The sequence below is a fragment of the Bombus terrestris genome, chromosome 17 (genome assembly GCF_910591885.1).
Source record: "Bombus terrestris chromosome 17, iyBomTerr1.2, whole genome shotgun sequence".
NCBI lineage: Eukaryota > Metazoa > Arthropoda > Insecta > Hymenoptera > Apidae > Bombus > Bombus terrestris.
In genome coordinates, this window is record NC_063285.1 from 4,918,868 (window position 1) to 4,934,591 (window position 15,724).

General features: G+C 40.5%; 2 long non-coding RNA genes across 2 annotated transcripts; one reads left to right on the plus strand and one right to left on the minus strand.

Moving 5' to 3' along the window:
* The first annotated feature begins 4,643 nt into the window (after positions 1–4,643).
* On the plus strand, positions 4,644–7,226 carry LOC125386787. Its single transcript, XR_007227179.1, has 2 exons — positions 4,644–5,378; positions 6,646–7,226. It is a non-coding gene; the product is annotated as an uncharacterized LOC125386787 (long non-coding RNA).
* Positions 7,227–12,032: 4,806 nt separating this feature from the next.
* On the minus strand, positions 12,033–14,614 carry LOC125386785. The gene is made up of 2 exons (XR_007227177.1): positions 13,881–14,614; positions 12,033–12,613 (listed from the first exon to the last, which is right to left on the minus strand). It is a non-coding gene; the product is annotated as an uncharacterized LOC125386785 (long non-coding RNA).
* Between the last annotated feature and the right edge of the window lie 1,110 nt (positions 14,615–15,724).

The window sequence follows — 15,724 nt, forward strand, 5'->3', positions numbered from 1 at the left end:
CTGTCTGTTTCCCCTTGCCTATTGAGAAAGGCACTGCTATAACCGCGTGACAGGACAAAAGTTTGAACAGGAGGAACGAAAGTGACGTCATAAAAGATAGATGATTGTTGATGAGATCTCAATGGTATCTTACGAGAATTTGCGAATAATTCATTTAAGACTGCAAGAATTCAAGATATATAAAAAAATATTTGGTGACAGAAATGTATTTCTCTTCGATGACATCTCTTTCATGCAATTATTCCCAGCAAAAGAACATTGTTGTATTGTATAAAAACAGTGGTGTGCTGTAAAGATTAATTTATAGTACCAAGTTTCATTCTGCGAACTCATCATTAATATGAGGTAAAAGGATGATACAGAGTTTATCGACCTATTAGATAATTTACAGTTTGGCGAAATAACAACTTCTGAGTTTGAAATACTATGAGTGCGAAGGAGTGATATATAGCAGTAAGAATATTCCAGATAGTAAGATTCGTAGACGAATATAACACAAAAGTGATTGATGAATTAGCGAAATTACGTCGTGTGTACGTTATTCATTGAGTAGGCGAGAGTCGGGAAGCAGCTACATGCGAGAAAAAAACTTCCGAAAATATTATTCATGCAGATGTAAATAATCATGGATAACTGTTGCATGCAATAACATTAGCCGAGGGATCACGAGTTATGTTGCGACGAAACATACCAATTTCCGTTGGTTCGATAAACGACGCAATGGGAATGGCAAAGAAATTTATTTGTCAGTACTTCGAAGAGGTCAGCTGAAAGTGAGAGAATTGGAAGCAGATTCAAATATGCTGACGGCTACATTCCCATATCTCCAGTAATAGCAATGTTTCAACTGACGAAACGTTTCGGAGATGTTGAATAAAGAATGTCATCGCTTGTGCTAAGCTGGACAGTAGCGGTACACAGATTACAAATGGCTATAATAGATAGGACCGTAATTGATCTTGGCAAAGAGAATTTTGCAAAAGTGCAAATCTATGCCGCTTCTAGTCGTGTGGAAAGTTTAGGCAGCTTGGACATATCTGAATCTGAATAGCATCGAATGAAATTTTTATCAAACCATGTGACGAAAGAGCACTTGCAGCGACCAGTTTCCATGGAGAAACGCTCAGACACAAAGAAATGAAATTGGCGAATAATAACATATCATTCGCAATAACAATAGTTAAGAATGGAAAAGTAGGAAATTTGCAAGCTATCTCTACAAGACGTATAAGATTACGTCACAATAGCTTAATTCAATCCAAAGTAATCAATAAACCTTTAGAATTCTATCTTGCTTTTGGCATCAAATGTAAACAAATGGTTATTTATAACAGTGTCCTCTGCGGGAACCAATGCGGCTTCGCAAATCGTGCCCAAAGACGAGCAGGTTATTATCCGCTAACTGTGAGGGGGCGATTGCGAAAACCGGTAGGCGTTTACAGCTACTGAAGATACCGTAACCCGTTGCGATTCTTTCAACCGCAGCAGGGTCGAAGGTTACAACAGCGAATAGTTGTTTGTAGATATTTGCTATTATTAATTATTATATCAGGAAATCAGAATTTATATTTCAAACGAATATATATTTCAAATCGAATTTATATTTTCAAAATAACGCCCTTGTAAGTTGGTAATAAGTTGAACGCCCTTCGCCGACAAGAGGTCGGATTGATAGCTCGTCTACGCACTACCTCAAATTCTCTTGCAGCCGCCTCATTCTCGCTTTTGGTTCGTTTCTTAGAACTCGCGACAGAATTTGTTTGTACAACTCTACAATTCGCGCGATGCTCGGTGCATCCTACAAAAACTTCATCGCAACCGTCCGTCTCGTTTCCACCCGACGCTATTGTGGTTATGTTTGTCGCAACCGATTCATCTAACGAAATTTTGTTCATTACGACGGTGTCCTTGAGACAAGCACTCGTGGGAACTACAACTGCCTGCTTGTGTTGCACGTTCTCGACACGAGATAGATCTACCTCACGCGCTCCCGTCTCTATGTATACTTTAAGGACCTCTGGAAACCCATCGGAATTCTCGTTTTTTATTCTACTAATGGAGATATCTCCCCTCTTCATGTTTATCTCGACGGTATCCAGGAAGTCTGTACCTATCAACAACGAGTGTTGCATCGCAGTGTTCGAAACTACGTGTATCGTTATATGATACAATTCACCGTCTATAATAATATCCGTCGGAAATTTCCCGAGCGTAAAATTTCTTTTAGACCCGATACTGTGAAATTCAATAATGTCTCGACTTAATTTGGGCGCTCCGATTCTTACATACTGATTATACCGCATCAAGGTTAACTCGCTACCGGTGTCTACCAGCGCGCTCAGTTCGAAATTTCCGATCTTCACGTCTTTACCACGCTTCGTCGGTAACAATCGAAACACACTACCAACCTCTTTAATGGACTCGCTCAGATTGTCGCACCTCGATGCAATGTATCCGTATTCTCTACACTTGAAACATTTAGGTCCCCTCGACTTGTTCGGACACTCTGCACACACGTGTTCTTCTTCATCACCGCAATTATAACACCTTTTATACTTCGCTACATCTTCCGACTGCTTGTATCTTCCATTGTCCTTAGCTCTCACCGGTCTCATAGTTGACTCTGCTATACGGGATTTTTGTTCCTCATAGATGATAAGATTTTCTTTTAGCTCTTTTATTGATTTAGCCCCGTACAATATTGTTTTATTGACTTCCTTGTCTCTTATTCCATCTATGATGTACCTTATCTTTGCTGCTTCTTCCATATTCATTTGACTGGCTATACCAAGCATTCGGTACATGTACGCTGTACATCCTTCGTCGTCTCTTTCTCTTTTTTTTTTTTTTTTTGTTTCCTGCAGTTTGCGGTGTATCTGCCAAATGTTAAATTTGTTCGAAAACTCCCTTATCAGACCTTCTTTTAACTCGCACCAAGTTCTAGCATGGCACTCATAATTCACAATTATCTTTGCCGATCCGTTCATCAACTTTTTTGCATAAAGTACCTTTTGTTCTTTTCCACCTACATATGCTTGCAGTTTCTTCGAACGCCTCGAACCATTGATTAATATTTTCGTTGTTTTCGCCTGTAAAAACTTCTAAGGCGTCTTGGACATCCTGAAAACTTACTGTTGTATACCTACGTATTTTCCTACGGAATTTGTCAGGTTTCTGACATACACCTCGCACGTTCCTTTTGCTTATTCTTTCGTCTCCTTCGTCGTCTTCAGTTTCGCTTTCGTCGCCGCTATCTTCTTCCGACGACGTATTCTCTTCTTCCATCGCCGCCTGTAGTCTCACACGTAGTTCAGCCTTCTTCCTCTCGTCTCTAGCCCCATACTAGCAAGACGTTCTCTTAATTCTTTTGTCCTAAGCTTCTCGAGATCTTCGTCTTCGTCTCGATCACGCTTAATTTTTGGTATTGCCCCTGAACCTTGCTTCTCCGTGGTCTTTTTACCGTTTGCTGGCTCTTTAGTACTTGGTTGTCCAGTACTATATGCTCGACTTAGCCTGGCAACCAACACTGTCCTTGCACCAGATATTGGTAGATTTAACTGTGCAAGCTTGTTTCTTAATTCTTCCAGCGTTGGATTTTCCTCACTTGAAAACTGTTCTTCTTCACAATTTGCCATTTTCAACTCTTTTCTTTTCAGCACGAGTAGTTCCGTAAAACGTGTCGTTCTCGGTCTGATTTCAATCCCGGACGAGCCCCCAAAATGTAGTATCGGAAAGGATAGGATTAGGATAATTTAGATTTGTAAAATTCTCCTAATGCTATTTATTTAAGATAAATAAAAATAACAGAGGTTTATTTTACAGAGAACGATAAATGTTCAACTTGAACTAAACGCAAAAATCTTATTCTACTCAAATCACTCTCGCAACTCTATAACTCTAACAACACAATCTCACAACAACGCTAGCAACTCAGGCAACTCCGCTGACTCTTTCAACTCTACAAATCTACTCCTCCGCTTCTCGACTAACTCTGACCTCTCGATAAAACGATCTCACTTCACGATCAACGTTATTTTGTCCTTTTCCTAATCCGGTCCTGTTTTCGTGCGGCAAGGACTAGGTGACTTTAGTCAATAGGTTTTTCTCTTATGTAAACCAACAGCCGAAGGTCAGACGACAATGTTTTGGTTTGTTTCTAACCAGGTTTTTTCCTCGCGATACTACAATACACATGTATATATATATATATATCCATATACAGGGTGGTTGGTAACTGGTGGTAAAAGCGGAAAGGGAGTGATTCTACGCGAAGAAAGAAGTCGAAAATATAGAATAAAAATTTTTCGTTTGAGGCTTTGTTTTCGAGAAAATCGACTTTGAAAGTGTTCATAGAAATTTAATTAGAAGAGCAGAAGTATGTGTTCGGCAGAATGGGCAACATTTTCAGCAATTTTTGTAGTAATAAACTTTATGATTACTTCATATTATTTCATTATGTATTCCTAATTTTCCGTTACGGCAGAAACAAACTTAAACTGCAATAATATCCATCGAGACAACGATCTACAGGGAGATCCGTTATAACGAGACGTGATAAAGTGCACGCGTACCGAGCGAACATTCAAAGTCGATTTTCTCGAAAACAAAGCCTCAAACGAAAAATTGTTATTCTATATTTTCGACTTCTTTTTTCGCGTAGAATCACCCCCTTTCCGCTTGTACCACCATCCTGCAGTTGCCAACCACCCTGTATATAATATATTGTCTATCGCATTACGAGAGTATGTGGTTATTGATAGTGGCTCTTAATATTTATTGCGTAACTGCAGAATCTGATGGACCGTAATTGCTCCGAAACATAATTGTGACTAACTTCTTAATGACTGACTGTTGTTGTAGGCGACAACTCCTGTTTATAATAAAACTACCATGGGATAATTGCCTCGTGACGGTTTATTCCCACGAGAACGCGTAGTTTCGGCACGTAGTTATCTCTGCGGACGCTACAGTCTTCGCTTCTGCTGATTTCCTTCCCAAGTGTGTTACGGTTTCATCCACCTGCTGATACGATCTCCCAACGAGCGTTGCAGTTTTACGTTTTGCTGATAATGAGTCGAACTCTTCTCGGCACGTGGTTATCTCTGCTCGCGGTGATACTCGACCCTTTGGCGCGTCGCAGCTGCTTCCCTCTGCTGGCTTTACCTGAGAACATCATCGTCCCTCAGCTCCCATTCGCTGCTTACTGCACTGTGTACTGTGGTGGGGAGAGCGCGCGCAAGGCAGAGCGCATCAGCGGACGTCTTAATGTTACGCCAACTCTGAACCGCGCAACACCTATCCCTACGTAGTCTTCGATACAACGAAGTATCTCTACGAAATTTCTTGAAGTGTTTAACGATTCGTAACGAGTATTTTACGTGAGTTTCTTTATTATTTTATTGAAAACGACGCAATGTGGATTTTACTGATCGCCGTGTGCACGTTTCGTGAATTCCGGTTATTTTTCTTATCGCTTTATTAATCCTATCTTATCCATGGTGGCATATTGTGAAATTTATTGATCGCAGCGCGCATTGTAATGTAAAGTGCAATCTTATGGGGATATACGTTGAAACCTGTTGCTTTTCCGCTCGAATAAGGGATATCCTGTCAACTAAGCACTCTTTTTACTCTGTTTTGATGCCGAATGCATCTCATGGAAGTTTTGCACGAAGTGCGCGCATATCTGTAAAATGCAATTTCTTGGAGAATTTCGTTGAAATCTTCTTGTCGCGTCTCGCGCTGAACACGAGCCGAAACTTGAGACAGAGTAAGAATATGTCATAACTCGCGAATGATGCGAGACACTACTCTGGGGATAATAGAATTAGGTAAAGAACGTTTAGGGGAATAAAGACGCAAAACGTTCAGATATTTTCACTTTTTACAATATTAATCTACAACCAAAATTCAAATAATATGATGGGGGAAATTCGCGAACTGCCAACATCCGAACACCGTATAATAATAAGAAACGGGAATTATAGAAACCTGTCAATTGCAACACGCTCAGATACTTTTACTATGTATTAATTTGCCAATCAAAATTAAAAAGATACTATCAGGAAAACTCGCGAAACGGCAACGCGTGGGCACCGAATATAATAATGAACGGAAACTGCAAACGCCTGTCAATTACAATGTAACGTATTAATCTAGAACTGAAGTTGAAACAATAAGTAACGATCGTGTGAAAAAACTGATCGCAGCTTACGGAACTTGCAGATGATACATGGAATAGGGAGATGGGAATGCAACAAGTACGTGAAACTAATTGAAACTCGTGAAATACGCGTGCCATAAGCAGTTAATTACGTAACATGCCACTTTGGATAAATAGGAGTAACAGAACAACGAGCCTGTGAAAGACCAACGAGAAGTCGCGAAATGTGCGCGCCGAGATCAATCAACTATAAAACATGCCACTTTGAGTTAGGGAGAAACGATAAGACAACGAATATGAAAACCCCAATTGAAACTCAGGAAGTGTGCGCGCTGCAATCAGTAAATTCCACAATATGTCACCATAAATAAATTGAAAGTAGTTCATAATCGCAATAGACAATGACGGATCGACAAACGGGCAAACTAAGGACAACGAATACACGAACGTGCAAATAATACGAAATTTTTCTATCTTTACAGAATGTGCATCAACCTTTGCAACAGGGAAGAAGTACAAGCAAATTATGGTCTTTTGAATATGATAATTCCAAGACAACTGACACGCCAAGTTGACCGGCCTAGATATTATTGTTTGATACGAGTCGCACCTGCCTACCGCACCAACGACTATTCACTTTGTGGATTTTGCTACAGAAATTTACTTATGATGGAAGCGGACGTACGGATGTACGAAGAAGCAAATTATCATAGCATTTGCGGAGTCTCAGGCCGCGCACGTGTCCTTCGTTGCGACTCATGCGAAAAACGAATAGGACGGCTAATACCCGCAGACGAGTGTCGGCTGTGCGCCGAGCAGTTGCCTATACTGACTACAAATCAGATAAATTCGTTAGCTCAGGGGAAATTAGTACGCATTGATTATCATCCGTGATAACAATTTTTTTGCTGTCACATAATCGGAACTATGTACGGAACTGTTGCGATTCTTTCAACCGCACGCGGATCAGAGGTTACAGCAGCGAATGATCGTTTATAATATTTTCTTCTTATTATATTATTAATATTCTTGTTATTATAAATAAACTATATTATTAATATTCGTTCTTTTTATAATTATTTAATTCCACAAATTAACGTATAAGGAAGCAAGAATGTATGTTTCAAATCAACTGATTACTTACGTCGGTGTTGTCTGCTGAAACCAACCTGGCTTCGCATATCATGCCCAAGGACGAGCAAGTGATTTCCTGCTAATAGTGAGAGGAGAAATTCGAAAACCCGTAAGTGTCGTCTGCTATTGATGGCACCGTAACTCGTTGTGATTCTTTCAACCGTAGCAAAGTCAAAGGTTACAAGAGCGAACGATTGTTTATGGATACAGAAATAATATAGCCTTTATAACTATATATAACAGCTACAACAAATAGTTTTTTGATATCCTATTTTATCTAAAAAATATTTTGTTATAAAACTGCAATCGCATTGTGAATAAAGCTACTTTAAAAATTGTTAAAACTTTATTTCTTTATTTTTTCGAGAGAAAGGGCCGTTTGCGATGAGTACAATATGTAATGGAAGTTCGCCACCTCCAGAGAGACAGCTTCCCTTTTGGAACTTTAGGGAAACTCCTTAATACTGTAATATAGATTCTACCATAGCCGTAATTAAGCAATTGTAGTCATTCAATCGGACTTTATTTGTTAGAGATTTATGATGGTGGGCTTGGGCTCGAGGCGACAACCAGTCACCGAACGTAGCCGCGGTCAAGGGATGATCGTTTTGTCGAACAAAGACATGGAGTAATTCTATAGCTATAGGGGCGTGAAACAAATCTTCATTTGGAATAGACGTTGTCGTTATGCAATAGAGAGTATATTTACTAGTACAAGTATGAGTATCATAGAGTTTAACAAGTAACCGCGGTAATTAGATACTCGAGATGATAATGACAACGATCCTAGGTTCAATAACGAATCCGCGGTCAACGGGATGAAAGATGTACGTTATCACAAAGTCCAAGTCTAACTCTTTTTTTAACAAAACGTGAAATATTCACTGATCGTAAAGACGATACTCTTTTCGTCGATGTGATCGCACGAGAGAATGACTTTCCGTCACGATGATGCTGCAAGAGGAAAATTATGATGGGGTGTGTTTAAGGACACGAGATCATCAGATTCGTCGAGAAAAGCCTTCGTTCGGAAAGTGAGGGAAATGGACGCTCCTGTTAATCGATTAATTTCGAGAGCTATAGGATTACTCCATCCCTATGTTAGGTAAAAACGTTTATCCCGTGACCGCGGCTACGTTCAGTGACTTGTCGCTTCGAGCCCAAGCTCACTATCACAAATATCCGACAACTATAATCGAGTTAAATCATAGAGACTAATATAGTGGGGGTTTTCCGAAGAACTCCAAAGGGAAGGCCTCAGTGTCCTATCATCTCCGATATATATATATAGACTACAGAATCGATCCCTGAATTATCCCAAGATTTACGACCTTACATATATATATATATATATATATAATTCAGGGATCGCTTATGTAGTCTGAAAATCGAGTTTTTTATTATAAAGTAATTAGATAAAATACAAAAATAAAGAACAATTAATATCCGTCTATAACAATAAATAACAATAATTATATAAACGAGAAATAACAAATTTTGTACAATGTTTACCTGAAAATCGAGAATCGATTTTCAACGTCCTGAGCTACCGATCTTTCTTCTTCAGTCTTTAAAATCTTAAATAACTATTCTGTAACCTTGTCTGTCTCTAATGTAACTCTCTGTCCGTCCGTTTGGGAAAATGCGTGCCTCTCAAAAATGGTTGTGCGTAAAACAAAAGAGGATCGCTCTGTCCGTGAAACAACGTTACGTCGCGATTGTTTACTTTTATTATGTACGTTTTTTCGCCTCTTTGCGTTACCTTACGCGGCCCGTCGTAAGGCGGTTGTAAAGGGCCTCTAATCGCGTCATGTCGTAAAAATTCATATGGCGAAGATTCCAACTCGCGAAAAATGAATATTTTCTTTTCGCCATGTCGTATAACAGGCTGTGGCATGACTTTCTCCATCCGTTCTTTTAGCCGGTTCGCGTATTCCCGCTGGTATTGGCCCGCTGCTTGTTTGGCAAAAAGAACTCCGCCGGCAATTGTATACCAGTACCGTAGATCATCTCGGCAGCCGTTGCGTTTAGGTCGTCCTTTATCGCGGTTTTAATGCCTAACAGAACGATCGGCAGAATTTCAACCCAGTTGCTCGTGTCGTGACACTTGATTGCCGCTTTCAGTTGTCTATGCAGGCGCTCTACCATCCCATTAGACGCGGGATGATAGGCCGTCGTGCGTAAATGTTTGATGCCGAGCAACCGGCATAATTCCTCAAACAGCCGCGATTCAAATTGGCGTCCTTGGTCGATCATTATCTTTAAGGATACGCCGAAACGAGCTATCCATGTAGAAAGCAGGGCAGAAGCAACGGTTGGCGCTTCCATGTTGGCGATAGGAACGGCTTCGGGCCAACGCGAAAAACGGTCGATACACATTAGACAATATCGATAGCCTTGCGAATACTGCATTTCGATAATGTCTACGTGTATATGCTTGAACCGGTCTGCTAACGCTTTGAACGTTCCGAATGGTGAAGATACGTGCCTGGTGACTTTATTACGTTGCCATGGGAGGCAATACCTCGTCCAAGTTTCTCGCGCGGCGGACAAAGCTTCAACAGTAGCCGATTTAATCGCGCGAGTAAACGAGGCCAAAGCTCGCGATCGTGTGAAAGTCGACGATGAAAAGAAACGGGATAAAGAAAGAATGAAAAAAAGGAAGGAATAATGACGAGAGTGGAACAGGGAAGCGTCGTATCGACGAGGATCACTTTCAGGCTCGCCGGAGGAGCTGGCGGAATTTATGCGCATTCCGTTTCCAATGCTGACGAATATATTTTTTCTGATTTTGTTCCAGCGACAGCGGCCGAGGCAGTAGCAGCCGCGTCCGATAGCTGGAGACTTCTGCATGAACGGTGATATCTGCCTGTTTTTCGAGACCGTAGATGAACCAACATGCACGTGAGCGAGCATCGATCGGTATTGCTTCTGCTCAATTGACCGTTATCGCGTTCCGAACAAACAACGCGTCGTGCCCCCATCTACCCTCGCTCTTTCTCTATTTAATATTTCGTTAACGAACGACGAGAGCAGCCCACCGTTGTTATCCACGATCCGCCGGATTATCAGACCTATCGACCCGTAAGAGGTAATCGCGGGTAAACGAGTCATGTTCCAACATCCACGTGGTTCCTCGCCTATCGGCAACACGCTACCGCTCCAAAATATTGAAACAAACGACTGCGAAACGCTTCTTCCGTGTTCCCTTCTTCCCTCCTTCGTCCGCAAGAGGGAAATACAAGCCAGCCGAAATTGAGTTTCACTTCTTGTTATCCTCTTTTCTCCGAACACCTACGGCCGCCGGGACGGTGCAGCGAATGAGATTGCGAAGAGGTCGGGGGAGATTTCGCGGCATGTTTGTTACCGATTTCGTGCAGCTCGCCAGACACGTCGAGTCTACTGACCTTTCGACCACTCGCGCTTCCACTTTTTCCGTACCATTGGCACTCCAATTGCAATCGAACCTTTTCCTTCTTTTTCCGTCGCCCTCAACTTCCATCTCTTCTTTTCCACATCCATTAAAGAAAATACTTTATTCTCGTTTCTCTAATATTCTATTCTCTCCAACTCTGCCACCCCCATCGTTTCCTTTTTCTTTATCTATCCACCTTCTCCTCTGCGTCCTCACTCGTTAGCGGAAAAAGGGAAGCTGTCTCTCTGGAGGCGGCGGACTTTCGCTAATCAAACTGTTTGCCCGTCGCAGGAATTAGAACGGTCATCCGCGTCTGCAATTTCGGTTATTTACTGCTTAAACAGTTTTTCCGCCCCATTCTGCTCCCTTCGAAATACCAGACGGCGATGGATGCCTTTGCAACATTATACCTTGCAACATTTTCTTAATTCTATAAATTTTTCTTCGGCTAGCTTTTTAATTATTATATCTATGTATATAATTGTATTTTATATTATTGTATCATTTTACATTATATTATCCCCTTGTCGTCTTCTCATACGCCTACCACGTACGTAAGCGTTCGCGATCATAGTCACGCACGCCTTCTTCCGCGTAACTACTCGACTGAAAGACCGCCGACAGATTGATGGTCGATAAACTATTTAGATTAAGTCGACTCCCGTTTGTTATTTTCGACAGAAGACGAACAACTGAATAAATTAGTTTCGAAAACTTGTTGTTGCTTTCTAAAGCGCAACGCTGTTTTTAATATCTCAAACTGTTGTGTTCTTCGAATTCCAATTTGTTAGTATAACCGAACGAGTAACGTTAGCTAGCGTATCAGTGCGATTGGTAAATAAATTCCATTACATATTGTACTCATCGCAAACGGCCCTTTCTCTCGAAAAAATAAAGAAATAAAGTTTTAATAATTTTTAAAGTAGCTTTATTCACAATGCGATTACAGTTTTATAACAAAATATTTTTTAGATAAAATAGGATATCAAAAAACTATTTGTTGTAGCTGTTATATATAGTTATAAAGGCTATATTATTTCTGTATCCATAAACAATCGTTCGCTCTTGTAACCTTTGACTCTGCTACGGTTGAAAGGATCACAACGAGTTACGGATCCATTAATAGCAGACGACACTTACGGGTTTTCGCATTTCTCCTCTCACTATTAGCAGGAAATCACTTGCTCGTCCTTGGGCATGATATGCGAAGCCAGGTTGGTTTCAGCAGACAACACCGACGTAAGTAATCAGTTGGTTTGAAACATACATTCTTGCTTCCTTATACGTTAATTTGTGGAATTAAATAATTATAAAAAGAACGAATATTAATAATATAGTTTATTTATAATAACAAGAATATTAATAATATAATAAGAAGAAAATATTATAAACGATCATTCGCTGCTGTAACCTTTGATCCGCGTGCGGTTGAAAGAATCGCAACAGTTCCGTACATAGTTCCGGTTATGTGACGGCAAAAAAATTGTTATCACGGATGATAATCAATGCGTACTAATTTCCCCTGAGCTAACGAATTTATCTGATTTGTAGTCAGTATAGGCAACTGCTCGGCGCACAGCCGACACTCGTCTGCGGGTATTAGCCGTCCTATTCGTTTTTCGCATGAGTCGCAACGAAGGACACGTGCGCGGCCTGAGACTCCGCAAATGCTATGATAATTTGCTTCTTCGTACATCCTTACGTCCGCTTTCATCATAAGTAAATTTCTGTAACAAAATCCACAAAGTGAATAGTCGTTGGTGCGGTAGGCAGGTGCGACACGTATCAAACAATAATATCTAGGCCGGTCAACTTGGCGTGTCAGTTGTCTTGGAATTATCATATTCAAAAGACCATAATTTGCTTGTACTTCTTCCCTGTTGCAAAGGTTGATGCACATTCTGTAAAGATAGAAAAATTTCGTATTATTTGCACGTTCGTGTATTCGTTGTCCTTAGTTTGCCCGTTTGTCGATCCGTCATTGTCTATTGCGATTATGAACTACTTTCAATTTATTTATGGTGACATATTGTGGAATTTACTGATTGCAGCGCGCACACTTCCTGAGTTTCAATTGGGGTTTTCATATTCGTTGTCTTATCGTTTCTCCCTAACTCAAAGTGGCATGTTTTATAGTTGATTGATCTCGGCGCGCACATTTCGCGACTTCTCGTTGGTCTTTCACAGGCTCGTTGTTCTGTTACTCCTATTTATCCAAAGTGGCATGTTACGTAATTAACTGCTTATGGCACGCGTATTTCACGAGTTTCAATTAGTTTCACGTACTTGTTGCTTTCCCATCTCCCTATTCCATGTATCATCTGCAAGTTCCGTAAGCTGCGATCAGTTTTTTCACACGATCGTTACTTATTGTTTCAACTTCAGTTCTAGATTAATACGTTACATTGTAATTGACAGGCGTTTGCAGTTTCCGTTCATTATTATATTCGGTGCCCACGCGTTGCCGTTTCGCGAGTTTTCCTGATAGTATCTTTTTAATTTTGATTGGCAAATTAATACATAGTAAAAGTATCTGAGCGTGTTGCAATTGACAGGTTTCTATAATTCCCGTTTCTTATTATTATACGGTGTTCGGATGTTGGCAGTTCGCGAATTTCCACCATCATGTTATTTGAATTTTGGTTGTAGATTAATATTGTAAAAAGTGAAGATATCAGAACGTTTTGCGTCTTTATTCCCCTAAACGTTCATTACCTAATTCTATTATCCCCAGAGTAGTGTCTCGCATCATTCGCGAGTTATGACATATTCTTACTCTGGCTCAAGTTACGGGTCGTGTTGAGCGCGAGACGCGACAAGAAGATTTCAACGAAATTCTCCAAGAAATTGCATTTTACAGATATGCGCGCACTTCGTGCAAAACTTCCATGAGATGCATTCGGCATCAAAACAGAGTAAAAACAGTGCTTAGTTGACAGGATATCCCTTATTCGAGCGGAAAAGCAACAGGTTTCAACGTATATCCCCATAAGATTGCACTTTACATTACAATGCGCGCTGCGATCAATAAATTTCACAATATGCCACCATGGATAAGATAGGATTAATAAAGCGATAAGAAAAATAACCGGAATTCACGAAACGTGCACACCGCGATCAGTAAAATCCACATTGCGTCGTTTTCAATAAAATAATAAAGAAACTCACGTAAAATACTCGTTACGAATCGTTAAACACTTCAAGAAATTTCGTAGAGATACTTCGTTGTATCGAAGACTACGTAGGGATAGGTGTTGCGCGGTTCAGAGTTGGCGTAACATTAAGACGTCCGCTGATGCGCTCTGCCTTGCGCGCGCTCTCCCCACCACAGTACACAGTGCAGTAAACAGCGAATGGGAGCTGAGGGACGATGATGTTCTCAGGTAAAGCCAGCAGAGGGAAGCAGCTGCGACGCGCCAAAGGGTCGAGTATCACCGCGAGCAGAGATAACCACGTGCCGAGAAGAGTTCGACTCATTATCAGCAAAACGTAAAACTGCAACGCTCGTTGGGAGATCGTATCAGCAGGTGGATGAAACCGTAACACACTTGGGAAGGAAATCAGCAGAAGCGAAGACTGTAGCGTCCGCAGAGATAACTACGTGCCGAAACTACGCGTTCTCGTGGGAATAAACCGTCACGAGGCAATTATCCCATGGTAGTTTTATTATAAATAGGAGTTGTCGCCTACAACAACAGTCAGTCATTAAGAAGTTAATCACAATTATGTTCCGGAGCAATTACGGTCCATCAGATTCTGCAGTTACGCAATAAATATTAAGAGCCACTATCAATAACCACATACTCTCGTAATGCGATAGACAATATATTATATACAGGGTGGTTGGCAACTGCAGGATGGTGGTACAAGCGGAAAGGGGGTGATTCTACGCGAAAAAAGAAGTCGAAAATATAGAATAACAATTTTTCGTTTGAGGCTTTGTTTTCGAGAAAATCGACTTTGAATGTTCGCTCGGTACGCGTGCACTTTATCACGTCTCGTTATAACGGATCTCCCTGTAGATCGTTGTCTCGATGGATATTATTGCAGTTTAAGTTTGTTTCTTCCGTAACGGAAAATTAGGAATACATAATGAAATAATATGAAGTAATCATAAAGTTTATTACTACAAAAATTGCTGAAAATGTTGCCCATTCTGCCGAACACATACTTCTGCTCTTCTAATTAAATTTCTATGAACACTTTCAAAGTCGATTTTCTCGAAAACAAAGCCTCAAACGAAAAATTTTTATTCTATATTTTCGACTTCTTTCTTCGCGTAGAATCACTCCCTTTCCGCTTTTACCACCAGTTACCAACCACCCTGTATATGGATATATATATATATATACATGTGTATTGTAGTATCGCGAGGAAAAAACCTGGTTAGAAACAAACCAAAACATTGTCGTCTGACCTTCGGCTGTTGGTTTACATAAGAGAAAAACCTATTGACTAAAGTCACCTAGTCCTTGCGGCACGAAAACAGGACCGGATTAGGAAAAGGACAAAATAACGTTGATCGAGAAGTGAGATCGTTTTATCGAGAGGTCAGAGTTAGTCGAGAAGCGGAGGAGTAGATTTGTAGAGTTGAAAGAGTCAGCGGAGTTGCCTGAGTTGCTAGCGTTGTTGTGAGATTGTGTTGTTAGAGTTATAGAGTTGCGAGAGTGATTTGAGTAGAATAAGATTTTTGCGTTTAGTTCAAGTTGAACATTTATCGTTCTCTGTAAAATAAACCTCTGTTATTTTTATTTATCTTAAATAAATAGCATTAGGAGAATTTTACAAATCTAAATTATCCTAATCCTATCCTTTCCGATACTACATTTTGGGGGCTCGTCCGGGATTGAAATCAGACCGAGAACGACACGTTTTACGGAACTACTCGTGCTGAAAAGAAAAGAGTTGAAAATGGCAAATTGTGAAGAAGAACAGTTTTCAAGTGAGGAAAATCCAACGCTGGAAGAATTAAGAAACAAGCTTGCACAGTTAAATCTACCAATATCTGGTGC